Raw genomic sequence first — 24,642 nt, 5'->3', positions numbered from 1 at the left:
ATTAACTTTCAACCCATGATTGACAGTTGAGAATCTTATGTATTCCTAGCACAAAACATGCTGTAGATCTGGCCACTGACACGCCCTCACTCTCCCACAGGTGCGGAAGTCAGCCCCAGAGGAGCTGGGCCCATCCACATGGGGACACAGAACCTGCCCCGAGCAAACTGTGGTTTCACAGCCCACCATTCCCTCTGCAGCAGAATCCCTTCTCTTGGAGATTTCAGAATTCATTAGTTGCTGGAATCAAATATTTCTATAAACCTAAAGGCTATATAAAAAGTTGATGAAAATATAAATTGATTTCTTTGAGCCCTTGAGGGTTTTGAGTGGTTTTTACAAGTTTTAGCAGATTTGGGAGTAAGTGGTTTTTGGTTACATGGATGAATTGTGTAGTGGTGATATCTGGGATTTTAATATGCCCATCACCTGAGCAGTGCACACATGCCCAGCAGGTGACTCTCCTCCCCCCACACACCCCCACCCCTTCCCCCTTCTGGTCTCCAGTGTTCCTTACACCAGGTCACATGAGGCCTCTGTGTACCTTGGAGTTCTTGGATTTCTTATAGATAAAACTTAGATCAATTGAATTTACTATTAAAGAAAGTAGCTAACATTTAAATTTCTTCAAAAACCTGCATCTTAGCTCCCCAGAAATTATTCTATTAATTGAATGCATTCCTTTAAAGTTCTTGATTTGGCTTATTAATTTCCATTTCCTGAGGACACCTCTGTTTTGGATCATGAGTCCCAACTTTCTGTCTAGTGGAAGGCAGGGGAGGCCGCCCACAGCCCAATTTCCAGGCAGGGACCAGCGTCCACAAAACATGGACTTCACCAGAGGAGTAGCTCACACAGCCCCGCGGTGGGGCTGCTCTGTGCTGCCCACTGGAGACACGCCGGGCCTGCGGGGTTATCCTCAATGCCTATTTTGGCGGCTGCATTTCCTTTGTCCCACATGCCCTCATTTCTGGCTGAAGTGAAATCTCCCTGACAGACATCACTGTGTTCGTACTGAAGATCAAAAGCTCTGGTCCGTCTAGCCACCCACCAAGACTCATTTGCTCTTGGCTGTGACTGTCTTTTGGTAGGAGAATCGTGGAGCAGTAACAGACCTTTTTCTCTTTTTTTGCAGTAGCAGATCTCCCCTTCACGTGGACCTCCGCAGTCTCACTCCCAGAGCGTTTTCTTCTGCTCCCTTTATGTTCTTCAGAGCAGGCAGCGCTGTGGCCTCTGGCCTCGGCGTGACTCTGTGCCCGGCCATCTCTGCAAGCATGCTTTAGGTTTTCCTAAAACTCATATCTTCACTATTATCTTTTACTGTGGCTGATTAACTCTTTCATCTATTACATAAAATAAGTAGACCCATTATAAAAACGGAATTCCCACCCATGTTAAAGACCACGGGTTTTATTTGTGTTTTGTTTTGTTTTCCAGGACAGTTGGCCTCCACGTCTCCTTCTTGCGCCATATTGTAGTTATTAGTGGCTTCCTTTGACCCATTATGTCATTTTTGCCTCAATTTACTTTTCCTGGCACTCCAGAGCTGGGATTGAGTTCCAGCTCCACCACTTCCTTGCTGGTGATCCTCAAAAATTTATTTAAACTTCACAGTTTCTAGTTTCCTATTAATACAAATAAAACTTACAATATTAATAGTACCAATCTCATCGAATTACTGTTAGGTTTAAATATAAGCAGACAGGATGGTGTTGGGACAAAGCAAGTTTTTCAAATGTTAGTTATTTTTATTGTTTGTAGAACTGGAAGAATGAGCATCTCAAGAGAGAAAAAGTGACCACTTCCAACTCCGACCTTCATGGTTGGTGAAACCTCGCTCTGTTCCAGGAGGGAGAAGGGTTCTAGGACTTCCTGTTTGGTGTCTCCTATCCACAAGAAAGGGAGAAAAAAGAGCCTGAGTCACGAGATTCAAACAAACACCTGCTACTCTAGGTTGACTTAGCGTCTGTGAACACAGGTTCTCCTGCACCAGCTACACATTCCTGCAGAAACAGAGCGAGCAGGGAAAGATGGAAAAGAACGATTTTGTTTCCGGAGTTCTCAGCTTCCTAGAGAACATGGTCCGGTTCGTCTTTAGTAGTCTTTACCGCAGAGCATCCTGCCTCCCAGAATGATGTCTTCCAGACCTGCTGTCCACGCCCCAGAGTGTTCAGTGAATATACACAGCAGCCTGTTGTGTCCTAGCACTAAAAATGACAAGACATTTCTAGGTTATTTTTCTGGAAAAGAAAACAAAAATCAAAATAGCAAATTAATGGCCTTGTGTCCTCTATTCATATTATAACCTCAGGTACAACAGGATGTCTCTGTATAGTTTCATGGTATTAAGGTTACATTATGCTTTACTCAAATTTGTACGTGGGTAGCGAGAATCCAGGGAGAGACAGGACAGAGTTAATCACAGCCCCGCTGCACTGACATGTTTCCTTACATGTTTTGTCCTCCCCGTTTACAAACACAGCCCGAAACCTGCGACTTCACGGGCACTGCACTCACAGATACCTTCCTCGTGACGTGGCTTTGGACACAGACATGTCTCCAACTCGCCTTTGCTACAGGGTCATTTAACCGACAATTACAAAAATTTGATGTGTCTACATATCTCTTAATGTCTCCATAAAAACAAAAAGCCTGAAGTAATAAGATACAGTGAAATGCAAGGGACTAATAAGCCTAAAACATGAATTATTCATCACTTAAATGGGATATGTTAAGTTTTTACCTAAAATAAGAATTAGAAGAACGTCTGAGAAATAGTGCAGAAGATCAGGCTGGAGGGGTTGGGCTGCAGGGTGAAGGCACCTGTGTCCCTCTCTGACTCCCTGAGGGAAAATCATGTCTGTTCAAAGAAGAGGTCAGAAATCCAAGAAAAGACATAACAATCACATTGAGGTATGATTCAATTTAGCACATGAACAGAGAGAGTGAAAACCAGTCTTTCCTCTTGGATTTTCAGGCATTTAAAAAAAAGAAGAAGAAATGAAAAAAATAAAAAAGATTTGCACTGCAGGCCAGAGGTGATGGCAAGGTGACAGCCTCACAGGTTTTCCCAGGTGTGGGAACCTTTGGCCAAGAGGTTGGAATTGCTATATTGATGAATTTGTAAGTAAGGGCAAGTGGGGAGAAAGTCACAGTGATTGGTGGCTTTATTGTTGGTGTAGGATAATATTAAAAAATAAACATATCCTACATCAAGCACACAAAGTAAATTCAGTATGAGTTTAAAATGACATGCTTTTCTTCCAGAGGCTTAAGAGGCTTGGATCCCCCTGGGTTACTCACAGAGTTAGGCTTTTGGAGTTACGAATTTCTTAGGCCTTTTCTCTGAAGCAGTACACGCCGTGAAGCCTGAGATCCAAGGGCATGCCGCCCTTCCTCAGAGATACGGGCCAGAGGGTTGACATATGTTAACAATATATCGTCAGAGGTCTATAGGTACTCTGCCCTGAGGGAAGGACACAGTCATTACTTCATACTGAGTAAACTGAGGGAATGCTTGAAGATATTCTTCTATCAACTCTGTTCCCCTATGGCTACTTTCGTCTTTGTGACCTGCTCAGAAACTAGTCACTGTTTAGAGGAAGAGATTTTCTACACAAGTGATTGCATTGATATGATAAATATTTCCTTTCAGGTTAAATTACAGATATGTAAAAAAGAAGATAAGATGATGAAACTAACAGATAATAGATTAGGTGTGTACGTGACTGGAAGAGTATAAAACTAAAACTTGAATAAAGAATTTTGCTATATGCCATCCCACGGTGTATAGTCTGTTTCTTCACTTAATAATTACAGGAGCGAGTTTACACCTACAGCAAAGCTGCAGCTCGTTCGCATCTCCGGTCACGCAACAGTTGGGATTACGCTGAAATGTTTGCCAATATCAAGAGGAGGTCAAATAATAAAAATATTGGCTATTCCTACACTTTTTCAGGTTATGGGAACTTCCAGATGCATCACTGCTCTTGAGCCTCCCAGTGATTACAAAGCCGGGTGACAGATATCATTGTTCTAATTTTACAGATGCTCCTCAGAGAAGTTGCCTCAGGAAAGCTCTCACTCAAATTCCCTGACCCAAACCTCACTCTCTCAATACACTATGCAAGGAAGAAAAGAGAAGAAGTAGGGATGTACACATTTAAAACTCACTGTTTTCAGGAGGGGCCCACTGTGATCCCAGTTGATCCTAACACCCCACTATCAGCAACACTAAAGAGCTACCACTTACTCTAAGCCTCTGACATACCCGATGCCAGGAGAGTTCATCTTTCTGATGCTCATAACAGAACTTGAGGGGGTTTCAGTATTTCCATTACACAGATCAAGAAAAATGGCCCACAGAAAGTTTAGATGACTAGTCCGATACTGTAAATCTACTAAGTATCTTTTAAAAACACACATATTATCTATCCCCTTCTGTTAAACCCACCCCAACCCACAGGCTATGGACCAGTATCCCGTTGCAGAGCAGGAGGTGGTGGGGCGGGGGGGAGGGGGGCAAGTGAGCAAAGCTTCCCTTGTATTTACAGCTGCCCCCATCAGCTGCCCCCTTCACTCACATCACCACCTGAACCCACCTCCTGTCAGATCAGCACAGCATGAGACCCTCACGGGAGTGGAAACCCTGCCAGAGCTGCATGCCAGGGGCCAGGTCGCAGATCCTTGTGGGAATCTAACACCTGATGATCTGAGGGGAGCAGAGGACACAGGTAACTCTCTTAGGGTGTCACTGTCTCTCATCACCCCCAGATGGGACTGTCTAGTCTCAGGAAAACAAGCTTAGGGCTCCCAGTGATTTTGTGTTATAATGAGTTGTATAATTACTTCATTATATTAGGTCATTAAATATGAAATGTACAATTTTGAATCAAAAGTTTCATTCATCTCAAACAAGAAGCAGTACAATTACTCAAAGCATGTGCCTAAACTACCCACACGGTTTTGTTGTCTTCAAGGTAGCTGGTTTATGCCAGTAGCAAAGAAATCCGGAGACCAGGTGACCAGGAAATTGTGAAAGGCATATTCCGCAGTATGTTGAGAACTGTGTGTTTGTCCCTGTGAGAAGTGGTTCACAGCCTGGGAGAGGTGCTGTCAGTTGGTGGAGGTCTGGTGAGGGCAGTGGGTGACAGAGTGTCCCAGTCCAGCCTCTGAAGTTCAAGCAGCTTTGTTTGTGTGACACATGGTCGAATATTTCCTTGCCAGGGGATGGGCCTATCTCTACTGACCAGCCTCAGCTGCTGCATCACAGGCACCCACATTGTTTCCTCCTGCTGGTCACAGAGGACATTGCTGTAATTGACAGACTAGGTCTCATGAAGCTATAGTGGACACTACCTGTGCTAGACCCACAAACAGACACCATTAGCCTTTTTTGATGAATATTCATGTTTCAGCACTTTCCTGTTTATTCAGCCATTTTTATGGCTGTGACAGCAAAGAACGGCAAGCTTCAAGGTGACTTCTGTTCTGACACTTGTTTAATTCATGTAAAACCCATCTATCCAGCTTCTTTACTTTGCTGAATTGTTTCAAGTGGTCCAGAACTGTTAGAATAGTGACATCAAACCTGCTGCTAGGTCACATGTAGGTGACATGGATTTGCTTCCACTACAGCTGACAGCTCATCATCACCCACCTGGACCTGGGTCTCAGGTTGCCCACAGGGCTCACTTTCAAGATTAAAACACCAGAATGGAACTTCTCAAACCATCAACATGCTGTGCGTTCATTAGCCACAGACTTTCCAAACAATTCACTGATATTTCGAGCTTTCTGCACTGCATTGGATCCACAAAGGAACTCATATTCAAAAATAACACAAACATTTGACTAATCCTTGGTTTCACAAAAATGGCTCTAAAAATTTTTTGAAAGATAATCACAAGTCAAAATGTGAATTTGAAAGGATGAGGGTAGACTATCACAATTAAAAAAAAAAAAGAAAGAAAGAAAAGGAAAAATAAGACATGTCAAAATGAAATGTCAGAGATTCCAACTGCCAAACTTCGTACTTAAGAAAATCAGACATTTCTTTTTATTAAACATAAAGATTCTTCATTAATTAATTTATTTTTTTACATATACATCTGTTTATTAGGTTTCCATTGTTTGCCTTCACAAAATTAAAAAGGCTTAAAATTTAATATCAATAATAATGTTTAAGATAAGGACTAGAAACAAAGAAAATCGGACATTTCTTACATGATAACCTAATACATTACACTGCAATAATAGAATAAAATGCACCATAAACGTGATACACTTGAATCATTGTGAAACCCCTCAGCCCAGTCCGTGAAAAAATCTTCTGTAAACCTGGTCCTCGATGCCACGGGCTAGGCCACCGCGTGGACCACCTGGTCCCCCCGGTGTTTGCTGCCTCAAATCCTCCTCTCCGGCCTCACAGGGTCCCGTGGGCTTCCTGGCTGTGACTCCTGTCTCATCACCTCTGCCTGAAACGCCAGGACCGTTGGCTGCAGATCTTTGCATTTCCTCGGAGAAGTCTCCCTTCTTCGCCGGTCCTGCCGTCACCTCCTGTCACTGTGCGTCAGACAACTTCTCTGCCCCGGCAGCTCATAGCTCCTAGTTTATGTTCATCTGTAGAATCAGCATTCCTTCTCCCTACTTTGAATTATAAATTAGACCAGGGTGAGGACCTTGTCTTTTTTTTAAATCCAGTTTCAGTTCAGTGCTTGCCACAAGTCTTTTTACAAGAAGATTTTTTGTTCTTTCAGTCAACAAACATTTATAGAATAGCAGGACGCACCGTACTGAGTCTGCAGGACGTGCCCAGGCAGACAGCAGCGTCTGAAAGGCACCTGTGCTTTCACGCTATAACTAACTTTCTTAACTCATTTATTCCTCGCTTCCTGACGCAGTGTAATACAGGTGAAGAATTTCTCACCTCGTGCTGTGGGGACGAGCTTTCATAAGTTTTATTAGATGCCTTTAGTTGCCCCAGTCTTACAAAGATTATTAATACTCACTGTTTTTGCCCTTTTCTTCTGACTTTAAAAAAACTGCTCACGCCTATGTGTTTATGACTGCTGGGTTGGCCACCCAATATTTCCATCCTGCGGTCAGCTCCTGGGTGTGAATTTCACCCACTTGTAAATTCAGACCCTCCCGGAAGCTGTGTGAACCCCTCCTGGGCCCGCAGTCCTGGACCCCCGTGTCCCCTGCAGGTGGGGTTCATTCAGGGGGGGAGCACTTCGCTGCGGGGCCTCTGGGGAGACAGCGGTGCTGCCAGGAGGGGCTGGTGATGGATCATGCATCTCCCCGACCTATGTCCAGTCCTTCCGTGCCGTCTGGTCTGCTGTGTGTGGTTCCTACCCAGCGAGGCTCCGTCCGGCTGCATCCAGTCTGCCCCCACCCAGAGTCGGTCACACACCAGGGTAAGAGCCTCACCTGCACTGGGTTGCACGCGGGAGCGGCGCCCACTTCACATCGCCTGGCTGCAAACCCGCGGGTCTCCCGGTCCTGCGTCCAGCGCTGTGATTCACGGGAGTGGGTGGCAGAGCTCACGCAGGACCCAGCCCAGATCCGCGCGGAAAGGAGCGAAGGGCCCTCCACGCTCACTACCCGCGTCCACCTGCCCAGGGCACCTTGATGTCATTGTTTCGGTGCTTTTACATGGACTTTCCTGTACATGGTCAAAATATCAGTCCTGCGTTTGAATTAAATCCCCAGCACCTCCCTCTTCTCCACAGGTGAGGGGCTGGGGCTACTTGACTTGGCCCAACAGAAACACCTCCCTCCCCACCACGTGCACACATGCACATTCACACACACAGAGATGCACACACGTGTGCACACACATACACACGTGCACACAGATGCACACACATACATGTGCGCACACACGCACCACACTATAGAATCTTTAAGGTTATCACCTGCTCCTTCTGGATTAGCGGACATTTACCAAGATGAAAGCTTCCAGTCTTTCTAAGTCTCACACAGCTTTCCCTCATCCCTACTGGACAAAACATGGTGCTGGGCAATTGCGAAGCTTAGTTACCTTCTCAGTAGATGCAGTAAGTCTTAGCTCTTCACTTTTTAAAATTCTAATGAAAGCCAGGAATCTCTTCTCCAAAAAATATAATTCATATTAATATAATTTTATGTATTTCACAGATGCCAAAAAGAACTGGGAAAATCCCCAGTCAGAAGAGGAGAGGCCAAACACAGTTTCCCAAAACTGTTCCCGCTCGGGTCAGGAATTTTATTTCAAATCCTTAAAGCTTTTGATTTACTTACTACTGAGAAAAAAATAACTATGAAGAGGTGTGTACGTCAAGTTGCCACCTTTATCCATACAATTTCATCAGGCTGTAAGTTTACATTTTGAAGGAAAATTAGAGAATTCTATATGTATAAATAATTTTTTGTATTCATGATAAGGCTCATGCCCTTCATTTAAGCAGTAAGAAATATTTATTAAAGTTACTTGTAATGATACTCATATATTTATCTGTTTAGGAAGTGGTGAATTCCCAATTTCAGGTGGTTTTATACACACTCTAACTCAGGGGTCCTCAAACTTTTTAAACAGGGAGCCAGTTCACTGTCCCTCAGACCATTGGAGGGCCAGACTATAGTTTAAAAAAAATTATGAAAAAACTCCTATGCACACTGCACATATCTTATTTTGAAGTAAAAAAAAAAACAGGAACAAATACAATATTTAAAATGAAGAACAAGTAAAGTTAAATCAACAAACTTACCAGTATTTCAATGGAAACTATGGGCCTGCTTTTGGCTAATGAGATGGTCAATGTCAGGTTCCATATTTGTCACTGCTAGTCGTAACAAGTGATGCAAGTATGCATCAGTTAGTTTAGATCTGGTTGGAGATTTCAGATGTTTCATTCTGGAAAAAGTCTGTTCACAGACATAAGTGCTGCCAAAGATGGTTGCCATTTTGAGTGGGTGGTACCTGAGATTAGGGTATGTCTCAGAGGGGAGAGATGCATGGAAATTAGGAAGGCTGCTTGACTTGAATGCGTCTTTCAGAGAGTCACAATTCTGCAGTTCAGCCAGTTCCATTTGGTAAATCGTATCCACATTTTCAATGTCAATAGAAAATGGGTTACAGAAAAGCTGTATGTCCTGTTCATGGAGATGAAGCTCTTTAAGTCTAAATTGGAACTCCTCTTGCAACTTTTCCAGTGAATCCACACATATTTTTTGGGGGAATGCAACCAATGGTTTTTCCGCTAACAGATTTTGAGTTGTGGGGAGATGGCAGAAATTTTCCTCCTTCACTTGTTTGATGAGGAGGCCTAATTTTACTCAAGTGCTTTCACATTTGATTGCATATCACAGATGAGCTTCCCCATTCCTTGAAGCTGCACATTGAAACTGCTGAGTAGCTCTGTTACATCTGTCAGAAAGGCAAGGTGCCATTTCCATTCCGCATCATTGAGCTCTGGTACTTCTTTGTTTTTTGAAAGCAGAAAAGCTGTAATCTGTGGAAGTAACTCATAGAAATGTTTCAAAACTCTCCCTTGACTCAGCCAATGGACTTGTGTGTGGTAAAAAACATCTTCATAGGCAACATTTAGCTCAGACAGAAATTCCTGAAATTGTCTGTGGTTTAGTGCATTAGCTCTAATGAAGTTAACACAGATACCACAATTTTCATAACAGAGTCCCACTTCAGTGATTTACTACATAGCACTTGTTGGTGGATGAGGCAGTGTATGGCTATTGGATGAGAATGGTTATGTTTGTCCATCTCTTGGTTAATGCAAGCAGTTACTCCTTTCTTAGACCCCACCATGCTAGGAGCACCATCAGTTGTCACACTGGCTAGTTTTGCCCAGCCCAGCTCCAAACTATTCACAGTTTGGCAAACTGTTTCATAGATATCCTGTCCTGTAGTTGTTCCTTTGATGCTTTGCAGTGCAGCAAGCTCTTCTGTGACTTTGAAATAGTCATTCATCCAACGACTAAAAATTGGAAGTTGTGCAGAATCACGAACATCATTACTTTACTTATATATCTTTTCTCACTTCTCTGACCAAACAGTCATATTTATCTTTATGTTGAGTTTGATAGTGTTGATGCAAATTGTATTCTTAACACAGACACTATATTCTAGCGTATCAAACACACAGCTCTTTCCTTGTACTGTATGAAAAAGTAATCATAAGTCCACTGTTTTTTGAACATCCTACACTCTGACTCAATTTTTCTCTTTCTTGATATCATTGTTTCCTAGGGATTCCAAATTGCTATTAGTAAAATACCGATATATATATACAGTGCTTCAAAAACAATATACCAGCAATAACTTTGCCCACACAGAGAAATATAGACTGCACTGCCCATCAATGCAGTCTGATCAGTGTCCATCAATGCAGCCTTGCCAGTGCCCATATGGTGGAACTCCGCTTTTACCTCAGGCTCACACTGGTGTGGTGTGGAAACCAGCACGATTACAGAGCCAGTTCCTCCACCACCTTTCCAGTTCACACTACCCTGTGCGAGCCACACTGTGATCTGTGAACTCACACAGGCATCTGATCGCATGGGTGAGAAGACCCATGTGATCAGATTCCACTGCAGGAAAAAAGAAGGCACATATGCCTTTTTTCTTCGGAATCTAATGCGAGTTCAGCCATACAAGCATGTGGTTGAACCCTCACTGCTCAGAGATTGCAACAGTGTGAACTGGGGCTTACACAGCACACAACATCATACACAACTGAATAGCAATCAGAATATAAATGCAGGGGAGTCGGAGAGTTCGGCTCACATTCCACACATGTGCACTGCGGGCCCAGGATGAGTCAGCTGCTAAGCAGGACAGGCAGTGGCTGCAAAAACATTTGGTGGGCCCGATAAACGTCCTCAGAAGGCCGCATGTGGCCCATGGGCCATAGTTTGAGGACCCCTGCTCTAACTTTTGAGTCAGTAAGACCTGATATTACTTAATTTTAATAAGCATATCAAGTAACAGCTTAGTCATAAACTGTGATATTTCATAGAACTCTTAAAATCCTTAAAACTCTTAAAATCCTTGGTCCATCTATATTAAATTTATTTCAGGGGTAAATTCCTGAAAAATGAAGGCTGCAAATAGCTTCACCCAGACCCCCATAGTGAGACTGTGAATGTGGGCTTTGGGCTTCTCAGGATGCTCCCTGCATCCCTCTGCTTCATGGCAACGTTGAAACCTACTTCCCAAGAGGTTCCTTCCAGCCCTGTGATTTTATGATTCTGGTTTATGAAAAATTGGCCTACATATTACTTGGTTGACCACATACCTCCTTGCCAAACTTCCTCCACCAAATATAGCAGGCAGGGAGATGCCAGCAGCCGTGGTCAGTCTGTGTCAGTCACATCCTGAGAGCAGCTGGGCCCACACAGCCTGACCCAGCTGTCTGGAGCTGGCGGCAGGTGTGGGATGGCCAGCTGTTCTCACAGGCGAGCCTGGCAGCTCTGCTTGCCCAGGTCTCAAATTTTCCCTTGGGTGGCCTTGCTCTTGCGGGTGGTCCAGCTCGGCTGCAATCCCAGCAAGTGCACATTCCCAGCTGAAATACCCAGGCCAGAGCCAGCAGAGAGCACATATGTGCTTTGTGTTTCTAAATACTGCAGATATCCATACATTGTATGGAATGATCACTTGGCATCCTCTCTGGCTTTAAACTCTACGCCAGTATGCAACCATGCATAAATATTATGCAAAACATTCTCACACATGACTCTCACTTGCAGATGAAGATGCGCAGGGTCCAGCTTTTCTGCTCTCTCAGCTTTCCTCAATTTTTCAAAATTAAGCCTATTTTTAGAAATACTAAAAAAGCTAAACCTCAATAGTACCAGACTAAAATAACTGCACCTAAAAAATCTCAAAGGAAAGAAATTTCTGTGACAATACACTGCCCATGTACTAAGGACATCAACATTTATGAGAACGGTGTTCTCTATTCTCAAGTTTTTTCTTTCTTAACACAAGTAGCAAACAATATAATGTCAATATTAAATATTTAAAATGATACAGAATTGGGTTTAAAGTTAAAGATGCATTGAGTTTAGATATTTGTTGCAGTTATATTATTTTTATAGTACTTTTTTTTAGTAGTAGCAAAGATGAGAAACTCCACAGATAACTATTGTCAGATGAACTTTTCCAGAGCATGTTTCTCATCATTTCAAAATGAACTAACTTCCTCGTGGCTTTATAGAATGAATCAGGTATGAAGGTTTTTAAGAAAAACATACAATCCTTTAATAGTCACAGTCAAATCAATGTTAACCACACACTGAAATCATGATTAAATAAGGTTACTAAACTTTAAAGTATTGGGTTACTCTCCCTTTTCATCTTCTTGTGCTAGAAGTTATTGAAAGATAATACCACAGTAAGAAATAGTAATGTAGTAAACAATAATCTCTAGGATTACATAAAACACAACAATAACACAGACTGATCGCTTTGGAAGAAACTACCAGATCTATATACTGTAGAAATATGTGGACACAAGACCTAATATTTTTTTTTTTTTTTTTTTTTTTTTTTTTTTGTAGAGACAGAGTCTCACTTTATGGCCCTCGGTAGAGTGCCGTGGCCTCACACAGCTCACAGCAACCTCCAACTCCTGGGCTTAAGCGATTCTCTTGCCTCAGCCTCCCGAGTAGCTGGGACTACAGGCGCCCGCCACAACGCCCGGCTATTTTTTGGTTGCAGTTTGGCCGGGGCCGGGCTTGAACCCGCCACCCTCGGCATATGGGGCCGGCGTCCCACCGACTGAGCCACAGGTGCCGCCCAAGACCTAATATTTTAAGAAGATAAGCAATGCTTTTATCTGAAAAAGATGAAGTTGTACTTTACATGTTCACTGTCCAAAGCAAGGTTTTATATATATATATATATATATATATGCATATAAATTGTATATTTAAATTTCTGATAAATGTTATTGCTTTAACCAACTTAATAACTTACTTTAAATGTCTCTACATCTACGGGCATAACTGAATAGGTGCACACAAATGGCCTTTGCAGTGTGTTACACAATGAAGAGGAAATTTGGTCAAGAAGACAAGTGCATGCATGCCACTTCATTTTGTGGGAACTGGGAGAGAACTCCCACGAGGCAAATATCCAAAGCACCACTCTTCCAGGGGACCCCTTCCCCACTCTGCAGATGGCTTCCCAGGTCCATGGTTCCCTGCTCTCTCGGCCCCCCTTTTTGTTATGTAAATGGATTCTTGTTCTGAAGATATCATCCAAATGTAGCCCAACTGCAAACACGAATGGACATTTACCATCTTATCCTTGCTAATATGTGCTTAATTAACTGGGTTTTCAATCTTAAGAAGCATTAAAGTCTCCTGCTGAGGAAAAGAACTGATGTGAAAATTTCACTCAACAGGTGAGGAAATATAGACACTTGAAGATTTTCAGGGGAGAAAGGCCTCTGGATGATCCACCTCTGTGTAGGCCTCCAGCACTTGTGAGATACTCCAAAAAATCGACCAGCCATAGAAAGCCAGGACATCTTCCTGACAGGTGAGGTGATGGAGAAGCTGAGACAGGCCCTGAGGTGAAGGCACAGTCACGTACTGGCTCGCTGCCTTCTCGGCAGGCAGATTTCAGCCGAGGCATCTGAAATGCCATACCCCACCTTTCTCATTTCCTATGACGACAATGACAAAATGATGACAATGGAGCTCATGGGCCATGTTGATATGTCCCTGGTAAGTCCATCAGACTATGGCCTGGTACATGGTGAGTGCTGAGTGTGTCCCTGGTAAGTCCTTCAGACTAAGAGCTCATACATGGTGAGTAAGTGCTGAGTGCTGAATATGTCCCTAGTAAGTCCTTCAGACTAAGGCCTCATACATGGTAAGTGCTGAGTGTGTCCCTGGTAAGTCCTTCAGACTAAGGCCTGGCACATGGTGAGTGCTAAGTGCTGAGTGTGTCCCTGGTAAGTCCTTCAGACTAAGACCTCATACATGGTGAGTAAGTGCTGAGTGCTGAATATGTCCCTAGTAAGTCCTTCAGACTAAGGCCTCATACATGGTAAGTGCTGAGTGTGTCCCTGGTAAGTCCTTCAGACTAAGGCCTGGCACATGGTGAGTACTAAGTGCTGAGTGTGTCCCTGGTAAGTCCTTCAGACTAAGGCCTGGCACATGGTGAGTGCTGAGTGCTGAGTGTGTCCCTGGTAAGTCCTTCAGACTAAGGTCTCATACGTGGTAAGTGCTGAGAGCTGAGTGTGTCCCTGGTAAGTCCTTCAGACTAAGGTCTCATACGTGGTAAGTGCTGAGTGCGGAGTGTATCCCTGGTAAGTCCCTCAGACTAAGGCCTGGCACATGGTGAGTGCTAAGTGCTGAGTGTGTCCCTGGTAAGTCCTTCAGACTAAGGCCTCATATGTGGTGAGTAAGTGCTGAGTGTGTCCCCAGTAAGTCCTTCAGACTAAGGTCTCTGACGTGGTAAGTGCTGAGTGCTGAGTGTGTCTCTGGTAAGTCCTTCAGACTAAGGTCTCGTACATGGTGAGTAAGTGCTGAGTGCTGAGTGTGTCCCTGTTAAGTCCGTTAGACTAAGGCCTCATATGTGGTAAGAGCTGAGTGCTGAGTGTGTCCCTGCTAAGTCCTTCAGACTGTGGGCTGGTACATGGTCAGTGGTATGTAGACATAAGTTGTTACTATTAGTTACAAAAAATGCTTAAAAACAGAATACAATGAAAAATTCAGTGTATATCTGTTAAAGATGCTACAAACAAGATCGGAACACACAAAGTATACTGAGAAGAAGTACATATTTATCAGAGATAACAGATAAACAGCTTCTGAAGACCAGTAAGAAAAAAAAGAGAAAATTGAGCTAAATGATCCACAAAAGTGCAAATTTTAATATGCATATGACAGATGTTCTAACTAACTAATGAATCACAATAGCCCTAAAAATTAAAATAAAAAAATAAGGTTAATTTTTCTCTATGATTCTCTATGCAAGAATGAAAAGCATTAACAATATCCAAGTAGCAAGGATCAAATGCTATTAAGCATATGTATAAATGGAATCACTAGGAACATTTAGAGGGAATTTGAAAGGATTTATCAAAATATAAAATATCCTTACCTAGTAGGTAAGAAATCCCATATGTAGGAATTCCTACAAAAATACAAAATATAACTTTAAATAAGAATATATATGTGTTTACGCTCCCCGCAGTATGCTTTTAATAGGGAACACTTGGAAATAAACTAAATGTTTATCAATACAAAGTTAATAGGTTATGCTCCAATTATACTATGAAATATTAAGTAACTGTTTTGCATATTATCTGCCACATGCCCAAAACACAAACGAAAACTTTCCAATGTGTGTTGACCCGTTAAGTCTAGTTCCCTGTAGGAACCCAGTCTTTAAACATTTGTCTTCATTCAAAATGAAGTATATGGTATAAAATGCCATATACTTCATTTTGAATTTTACTCCAGACATGTTTTAATTTAAAAAGGGAATATATTGGCTCGGCGCCTATAGCTCAGTGGTTGGGGTGTCGGCCACATACACCACTCCCAGCCAGGGCCTGCTAAACAACAATGACAAATGCAACAAAAAAATAGCTGGATGTTATGGTGGGTGCCTGTAGGCCCAGCTACTTGGGAGGCTGAGGCAACAGAATCGCTTAAGCCCAAGAGTTTGAGGTTGCTGTGAGCTGTGACGCCATGGCACTCTACCAAGGGTAACATAGCGAGACTTTGTCTCCAAAAAAAAAAAAAGGAATATATTTCAAAGTAAAAAACAATATTGTTGTGTTACCAGTTAACAGCATGGTGTTATACAACAGTGACTGCACAGAATCATTTCCAGGAGCCAAAAACAGTAACACACACATCAAACCTTGGCATTCACCATCCCTGGTAATAGGATTACAGATGACTTTTAGTTCCTCCCACTTTAAACTTCTGCAAATCTTTCTAACTGACTAAAATAACCTGGTATTATTGTCATATTTGGGGGGCAGGGGGGCAGCTAATGTTCTTAAAACACCTTTAACTTCCCCCAAACCCCAATGTCAAGGACTTGTTCACAGTGGACAGTGCAGGGCTCTGAGGGTCCAGAGAGAGCAGGACCAACAGGCTCTGCCCCGAATTCCTGCTAAGAGTTTCTGTGCCCAAATTATTCAATGAATGAAGATTATAGGCAGCAATGTGGCAGCACATGTAATTGATTGAGCCTGAATATTTGAGCTGGAACATTTCTGACAAAATATTGAAATAAATCTGTCAGTCACCAGGTGGGAGCTAGGAGTTAGAAAGTGCCAGACTCTGTTATGGTACAATCTCCAGAAACCTAGTAGAAGAAATCTGTTGAAAACTCATCTGTAGAATTCACATCAAATAATTTGAACTGTAATGTTTCAACCAATGTATATGTGTGTTTTTAAATAATTATAGGGCTTTTGTTCACTTAAATATATTAGTCTCTAAAATTATGTAGTTTAACTTTCAATTTTTTTTCCATAGTTTTTCTTTTTCTCTATTGCACTTGGCCAAACACTTCTGCAATCATGTCAGAATTGTAGCTTTTGGAGGTAAAGTCTCAAATGACCAAATGCATCAAATCAAATTTAATTTGAGTAATTTCAAAGAGATCAAGACACTAAATTTTGAAAATTGGTATTTATTCTTAAAATACTAACTAAATATTTTGAATGAATTGCTAAGGAACATTTTTCCCCTCGTCCAGCTTTGTTACATTTGGCTGTAATTGTAAAAATCATATCCTAGAACCATATTCAGTTCAATGAATAAGTGTCCAGAATTGCACCACAGTGGCATGGGGGTGATAGCACTGCCTATAAAAATTACTCATTCATAAATGGGTTGCAATTGGTTATTCCAATAGCATGAAATTTTAAATTTAGAAAGAAATTAGAAGGCTTATGTTAAACAATAGTTTGAAGCTTATAAAATTTGTTCTAAACTTAAAACAAGGAGTGAAATTTACTGATTAAAGTTTTATACCAATTTTCTTGGCACACACAAAAGAAGAGGAAAAAAGAAGGGAGGAGAGAGGAAGAAAAGGGGACAGAGAACAAATTATCCATAGATATGAAAAAGGAAAGCTATTAGTAATACAGTCATGACCTCAAAGACTCCCCATATAGTCAACAACAAAGAAAAATGAAGATGAAAATAAATCATGTACAGTGGGATTCTGAGATGCTCATTCCCTCTGCATATCTTTGACATTACAGCCATTAATCACTGTGAGTTCAAAGCCAAGAAGAAAAATTAATCTGGAAGGCAGAGAGCACCCTGGCTCTTACAAAACCCAAAGCGCCTTGGAAAAAGCAAAATTTTTCTTTTTCCACCTCAATACATGACTTTAAAAGAAAATGGATAACATTACAAAGTAGAATAAAATGAGTTGCTTATTTATTGAGACCAGAAAGGCAAAATCTGCATGAGAAAGACAAAGATGTGCAAACCCAAATTCAGGTCAACCCCCGAAACTGCTAATGCTGCACCTGCCATCTGGTCCTGCACCCAACCTGCTGCCACTTCACCCGCCATGCTGCCACCGCACCCGCCCTGCTGCCACCGCACCCGCCATGCTGCCACCGCACCCGCCCTGCTGCCACCGCACCCGCCCTGCTGCCACAGCACCCGCCCTGCTGCCACTGCACCCGCCATGCTGCCACTGCACCCGCCAGGCTGCCACTGCACCCGCCCTGCTGCCACTTCACCCGCCCTGCTGCCACTGCACCCGCCCTGCTGCCACTTCACCCGCCATGCTGCCACTGCACCAGCCATGCTGCCACTGCATCCGCCCTGCTGCCACTTCACCCGCCATGCTGCCACTTCACCCGCCATGCTGCCACTGCACCCGTCCTGCTGCCACTGCACCCGCCCTGCTGCCACTTCACCCGCCATGCTGCCACTGCACCCGCCATGCTGCCACTGCACCCGCCAGGCTGCCACTTCACCCGCCATGCTGCCACTGCACCCGCCATGCTGCCACTGCACCCGCCCTGCTGCCACCGCACCCGCCATGCTGCCACCGCACCCGCCCTGCTGCCACCGCACCCGCCCTGCTGCCACAGCACCCGCCCTGCTGCCACTGCACCCGCCATGCTGCCACTGCACCCGCCAGGCTGCCACTGCACCCGCCCTGCTGCCACTTCACCCGCCCTGCTGCCACTGCACCCGCCCTGCTGCCACTTCACCCGCCATGCTGCCACTGCACCAGCCATGCTGCCACTGCATCCGCCCTGCTGCCACTTCACCCGCCATGCTGCCACTTCACCCGCCATGCTGCCACTGCACCCGTCCTGCTGCCACTGCACCCGCCCTGCTGCCACTTCACCCGCCATGCTGCCACTGCACCCGCCATGCTGCCACTGCACCCGCCAGGCTGCCACTTCACCCGCCATGCTGCCACTTCACCCGCCATGCTGCCACTGCACCCGCCCTGCTGCCACTGCACCCGCCATGCTGCCACTGCACCCGCCCTGCTGCCACTTCACCCGCCATGCTGCCACTTCACCCGCCATGCTGCCACTACACCCGCCCTGCTGCCACTTCACCCGCCATGCTGCCACTGCACCCGCCATGCTGCCACTGCACCCGCCATGCTGCCACTGCACCCGCCATGCTGCCACTGCACCCGCCATGCTGCCACTGCACCCGCCATGCTGCCACTGCACCCGTCCTGCTGCCACTGCACCCGCCCTGCTGCCACTGCACCCGCCAGGCTGCCACTTCACCCGCCATGCTGCCACTGCACCCGCCATGCTGCCACTGCACCCGCCCTGCTGCCACTGCACCCGCCATGCTGCCACTGCACCCGCCCTGCTGCCACTTCACCCGCCATGCTGCCACTTCACCCGCCATGCTGCCACTGCACCCGCCCTGCTGCCACTTCACCCGCCATGCTGCCACTTCACCCGCCATGCTGCCACTGCACCCGCCCTGCTGCCACTGCACCCGCCATGCTGCCACTGCACCCGCCATGCTGCCACTGCACCCGCCCTGCTGCCACTGCACCCGCCATGCTGCCACTGCACCCGCCATGCTGCCACTGCACCCGCCCTGCTGCCACTGCACCCGCCCTGCTGCCACTGCACCCGCCATGCTGCCACTGCACCCGCCATGCTGCCACTTCACCCGCCATGCTGCCACTGCACCCGTCCTGCTGCCACTGCACCCGCCCTGCTGCCACTGCACCCGCCCTGCTGCCACTTCACCCGCCATGCTGCCACTGCACCCGTCCTGCTGCCACTGCACCCGCCATGCTGCCACTGCACCCGCCATGCTGCCACTGCACCCGCCCTGCTGCCACTTCACCCGCCATGCTGCCACTGCACCCGTCCTGCTGCCACTTCACCCGCCCCTCTGCCACTTCACCCGCCATGCTGCCACTGCACCCGTCCTGCTGCCACTGCACCCGCCCTGCTGCCACTTCACCCGCCATGCTGCCACTGCACCCGCCCTGCTGCCACTTCACCCGCCCTGCTGCCACTGCACCCGCCCTGCTGCCACTTCACCCGCCATGCTGCCACTTCACCCGCCATGCTGCCACTGCACCCGCCATGCTGCCACTTCACCCGCCATGCTGCCACTTCACCCGCCATGCTGCCACTGCACCCGCCCTGCTGCCACTTCACCCGCCATGCTGCCACTGCACCCGCCATGCTGCCACTGCACCCGCCAGGCTGCCACTTCACCCGCCATGCTGCCACTGCACCCGCCATGCTGCCACTGCACCCGCCCTGCTGCCACTGCACCCGCCCTGCTGCCACTGCACCCGCCCTGCTGCCACTGCACCCGCCATGCTGCCACTGCACCCGCCCTGCTGCCACTGCACCCGCCATGCTGCCACTTCACCCGCCCTGCTGCCACTTCACCCGCCATGCTGCCACTTCACCCGCCATGCTGCCACTTCACCCGCCATGCTGCCACTGCACCCGCCATGCTGCCACTGCACCCGCCATGCTGCCACTGCACCCGCCATGCTGCCACTGCACCCGCCCTGCTGCCACTTCACCCGCCATGCTGCCACTTCACCCGCCATGCTGCCACTGCACCCGCCCTGCTGCCACTTCACCCGCCATGCTGCCACTGCACCCGCCATGCTGCCACTGCACCCGCCCTGCTGCCACTGCACCCGCCATGCTGCCACTGCACCCGCCAGGCTGCCACTTCACCCGCCAGGCTGCCACTGCACCCGCCCTGCTGCCACTGCACCCGCCATGCTGCCACTGCACCCGCCCTGCTGCCACTTCACCCGCCATGCTGCCACTTCACCCGCCATGCTGCCACTGCACCCGCCCTGCTGCCACTTCACCCGCCATGCTGCCACTGCACCCGCCATGCTGCCACTGCACCCGCCCTGCTGCCACTTCACCCGCCATGCTGCCACTGCACCCGCCATGCTGCCACTGCACCCGCCCTGCTGCCACTGCACCCGCCATGCTGCCACTGCACCCGCCCTGCTGCCACTTCACCCGCCATGCTGCAACTTCACCCGCCCTGCTGCCACTTCACCCGCCATGCTGCCACTGCACCCGCCATGCTGCCACTGCACCCGCCCTGCTGCCACTTCACCCGCCATGCTGCCACTGCACCCGCCATGCTGCCACTGCACCCGCCCTGCTGCCACTGCACCCGCCATGCTGCCACTGCACCCGCCCTGCTACCACTTCACCCGCCATGCTGCCACTGCACCCGCCATGCTGCCACTGCACCCGCCCTGCTGCCACTGCACCCGCCATGCTGCCACTGCACCCGCCCTGCTGCCACTGCACCCGCCCTGCTGCCACTTCACCCGCCATGCTGCCACTGCACCCGCCATGCTGCCACTGCATCCGCCCTGCTGCCACTTCACCCGCCCTGCTGCCACTTCACCCGCCATGCTGCCACTGCACCAGCCATGCTGCCTCTGCATCCGCCCTGCTGCCACTTCACCCGCCCTGCTGCCACTTCACCCGCCCTGCTGCCACTGCACCCGCCATGCTGCCACTGCACCCGCCCTGCTGCCACTTCACCCGCCATGCTGCCACTGCACCCGCCATGCTGCCACTTCACCCGCCATGCTGCCACTGCACCCGCCCTGCTGCCACTTCACCCGCCCTGCTGCCACTTCACCCGCCATGCTGCCACTTCACCCGCCATGCTGCCACTGCACCAGCCATGCTGCCACTGCATCCGCCCTGCTGCCACTTCACCCGCCCTGCTGCCACTTCACCCGCCCTGCTGCCACTTCACCCGCCATGCTGCCACTGCACCAGCCATGCTGCCACTGCACCCGCCATGCTGCCACTGCATCCGCCCTGCTGCCACTTCACCCGCCATGCTGCCACTGCACCAGCCATGCTGCCACTGCATCCGCCCTGCTGCCACTTCACCCGCCATGCTGCCACTGCACCAGCCATGCTGCCACTGCATCCGCCCTGCTGCCACTTCACCCGCCATGCTGCCACTGCATCCGCCCTGCTGCCACTTCACCCGCCATGCTGCCACTGCACCAGCCATGCTGCCACTGCATCCGCCCTGCTGCCACTTCACCCGCCCTGCTGCCACTTCACCCGCCCTGCTGCCACTTCACCCGCCATGCTGCCACTGCACCAGCCATGCTGCCACTTCACCCGCCATGCTGCCACTGCACCCGCCATGCTGCCACTGCATCCGCCCTGCTGCCACTTCACCCGCCCTGCTGCCACTTCACCCGCCATGCTGCCACTGCACCAGCCATGCTGCCACTGCATCCGCCCTGCTGCCACTTCACCCGCCCTGCTGCCACTTCACCCGCCCTGCTGCCACTTCACCCGCCATGCTGCCACTGCACCAGCCATGCTGCCACTGCACCAGCCATGCTGCCACTGCACCCGCCATGCTGCCACTTCACCCGCCCTGCTGCCACTTCACCCGCCCTGCTGCCACTTCACCCGCCATGCTGCCACTGAACCCGCCATGCTGCCACTGCACCCGCCCTGCTGCCACTTCACCCGCCATGCTGCCACTGCACCCGCCATGCTGCCACTTCACCCGCCCTGCTGCCACTTCACCCGCCATGCTGCCACTGCACCAGCCATGCTGCCACTGCATCCGCCCTGCTGCCACTTCACCCGCCATGCTGCCACTTCACCCGCCATGCTGCCACTGCACCCGTCCTGCTGCCACTGCACCCGCCCTGCTGCCACTTCACCCGCCATGCTGCCACTTCACCCGCCATGCTGCCACTGCACCCGGCATGCTGCCACTGCACCCGCCATGCTGCCACTGCACCCGCCATGCTGCCACTTCACCCGCCATGCTGCCACTGCACCCGCCCCGCTGCCACTTCACCCGCCCCGCTGCCACTTCACCCGCCATGCTGCCACTGCACCCGCCCTGCTGCCACTTCACCCGCCATGCTGCCACTGCACCCGCCATGCTGCCACTTCACCCGCCCTGCTGCCACTGCACCCGCCATGCTGCCACTGCACCCGCCATGCTGCCACTTCACCCGCCATGCTGCCACTGCACCCGCCCTGCTGCCACTGCACCCGCCATGCTGCCACTGCACCCGCCCTGCTGCCACTGCACCCGCCATGCTGCCACTGCACCCGCCATGCTGCCACTTCACCCGCCATGCTGCCACTTCACCCGCCCTGCTGCCACTGCACCCGCCCTGCTGCCACTTCACCCGCCATGCTGCCACTGCACCCGCCATGCTGCCACTTCACCCGCCATGCTGCCACTGCACCCGCCCTGCTGCCACTTCACCCGCCATGCTGCCACTGCACCCGCCCTGCTGCCACTGCACCCGCCCTGCTGCCACTTCACCCGCCATGCTGCCACTGCACCCGCCATGCTGCCACTTCACCCGCCATGCTGCCACTGCACCCGCCATGCTGCCACTTCACCCGCCATGCTGCCACTGCACCCGCCCTGCTGCCACTGCACCCGCCCTGCTGCCACTTCACCCGCCATGCTGCCACTGCACCCGCCCTGCTGCCACTTCACCCGCCATGCTGCCACTGCACCCGCCCTGCTGCCACTGCACCCGCCCTGCTGCCACTTCACCCGCCATGCTGCCACTGCACCCGCCCTGCTGCCACTGCACCCGCCCTGCTGCCACTGCACCCGCCCTGCTGCCACTGCACCCGCCCTGCTGCCACTTCACCCGCCATGCTGCCACTTCACCCGCCATGCTGCCACTGCACCCGCCCTGCTGCCACTGCACCCGCCCTGCTGCCACTTCACCCGCCATGCTGCCACTGCACCCGCCCTGCTGCCACTGCACCCGCCATGCTGCCACTGCACCCGCCATGCTGCCACTGCACCCGCCCTGCTGCCACTGCACCCGCCCTGCTGCCACTTCACCCGCCATGCTGCCACTTCACCCGCCATGCTGCCACTGCACCCGCCATGCTGCCACTGCACCCGCCATGCTGCCACTTCACCCGCCATGCTGCCACTGCACCCGCCCCTCTGCCACTGCACCCAATCCAGGGCTCCAACCACATTGAGGAAATTTCCTCATAGTCTTTGACATAAAAAAATCATCAACAGGTTTGAAAGATGGCAAATAGTTGTTCAGAGTGAAAAATTATTGGACATTAATTTCATAAAAGAGTCATGTGGGTAGGAAAGCGCTTGAAAGCTTCTGTATTTCCAGACATGTGTTCAAGCTGGACCTCTCCGGCATTTCTACGATGATTTATGCTCATAGAAAGTACATATTTGTTTGCTGGATAATATGCAGTTTCCTGATATGGCATCATGATGGCATTTTAAAAATTCGTTTTCATATTTAGTTATAATGGGTATGTAATATTAATAGTTGTATAAATTTATAAGTCATGTGTGATGCTTGGATACCGGCACCCAATGTGTATCAGTCAAATCAGTGTAATCAGGGTATGGATCTCTTGAGCATTTCTTTGTGTTGGGGACATTCCAATTTCACTCTTTCAGTTGTTTTAAAGTGTGCTCTGACTTATTTTTGATGTAGTTACTTTATTTTGCTATCAAATATTGTTCACACTGCCTGCCTATTTTTGCACCATTAACCACCCCCTCATCCTTCCTCCCCACTGTCCTCCCCAGCCTCTGGCAGCCCTCAGTCTACTCTGTCTCCAGGAGATCAACTGTTTTAACATTTAGCTCCCACATATGAGTGAACACCCAAGGTTGTCTTTCTGCGCTTGGCTCATTTCAATTAACCTACATTTTCTAGTTCTGTCCATGTTGTTGAAAGTTGCAGGATTTGGGTGGCACCTGTGGCACAGTGATTAGGGCACCAGCCCCATATACCGAGGGTAGCGGGTTCAAACCCAGCCCCGGCCAAACTGCAACAAAAAAATAGCCAGGCGCTATGGCAGGCACCTGTAGTCCCAGCTACTCCGGAGGCTGAGGCAAGAGAATCATGTAAGCCAAAGAGCTGGAGGTTGCTGTGAGTTGTGTGACGTCATGGCACTCTACCAAGGGCAGTAAAGTGAGACTCTGTCTCTACAAAACAAAAAGTTAAAAAAAAAAAAAGAAAGAAAGTTGCAGGATTTCATTCTTTGATAGCTAAATAACATTCCATTGTGTACATATACCACTGTGACTTTTGTTCATCCATAGGGGAGCACTGAGGTTTTTCCCAATCTGGCTACTGTGAGC

The sequence above is a fragment of the Nycticebus coucang genome, chromosome 17 (genome assembly GCF_027406575.1).
Source record: "Nycticebus coucang isolate mNycCou1 chromosome 17, mNycCou1.pri, whole genome shotgun sequence".
In the NCBI taxonomy this organism is placed as follows: domain Eukaryota; kingdom Metazoa; phylum Chordata; class Mammalia; order Primates; family Lorisidae; genus Nycticebus; species Nycticebus coucang.
Note: the sequence above shows the minus strand (reverse complement) of the source record.